Below are 845 nucleotides of genomic sequence, written 5' to 3' on the forward strand. Positions count from 1 at the left end.
AATTCTACAGTGCATTTTTCAAATCCAATAAATGTTTGGAATTTGCAATTTGCCATTTTACAACGAGTGCGATTTTCGTTCCATATGGAAAAATGTTGAATTTTATCCTGTGTGACGCAGATTGGAGGAATGTTTGATGGAGGACCTCTGTTTTCCCACTGTAATCATTTTTTAAAAGACCGTATAAGGTATTTCTCCCACTTTTCTAGTGTGCCTTCGTGGTGTAGTGGTTCTGCACGCTGGGCCATTATTCCAGAATTCCGTGGTTCGATTCCCGGCGAAGGCGATTGTTCAATTTTTCATCTTGCCTGCTTCCCAAAATCCTAATGTCTCTACAAGTGGCGCCTGAACTAAAAGGGTTGTGGATGATGATTCTCCGCACCCAGGATTTGGCGACTTGGTCGCCTAAAACACTAGTCGCCCTTTAAAAAGGGGAGTATATAAGGTATTTCTCCCACTTTCCTAGCGTCCTTCGTGGTGTAACGGTAGCATGCTGGGACGGTATTCCAGAGGTCCGTGGTTCGATTCCCGGCGAAGGCGTTTGCAATTTTTCATCTTGTCTGCTTTCAAAAAAATACTAATGTCTCTACAACCGCTCGGTCTTCCACGCTTAGGAACTGTCACCCATTTAGCGCAGTCTAACGGATAGTTCAACCCGAAAGGCGGCCAGGATTAGACTTTAGGATTAGGATTGTAGGCCAGGATTAGGATTGTAGACACACTCTTTTGAACAGCAGCCACACATTTATGACCGCAAGGTTTTAGAAGTGGTAAAAAATCTCATATACCTTTTTCTTGATCTCATAGTTATTTTATATCTTCTTATGTGGCTATCCAGCAAATCT

General features: G+C 42.7%; 1 non-coding gene across 1 annotated transcript; it reads left to right on the plus strand.

Annotated features, from left to right (window-relative positions):
- The first annotated feature begins 212 nt into the window (after nt 1–212).
- On the plus strand, nt 213–286 carry TRNAN-AUU (transfer RNA asparagine (anticodon AUU)). The gene has a single exon. It is a non-coding gene; the product is annotated as a tRNA-Asn (tRNA).
- The last annotated feature ends 559 nt before the right edge of the window (nt 287–845 follow it).

The sequence above is a fragment of the Stegodyphus dumicola genome, chromosome 8 (assembly GCF_044657685.1).
Source record: "Stegodyphus dumicola isolate Sdum_Otavi_A_Nest chromosome 8, ASM4465768v1".
In the NCBI taxonomy this organism is placed as follows: Eukaryota; Metazoa; Arthropoda; class Arachnida; order Araneae; family Eresidae; genus Stegodyphus; species Stegodyphus dumicola.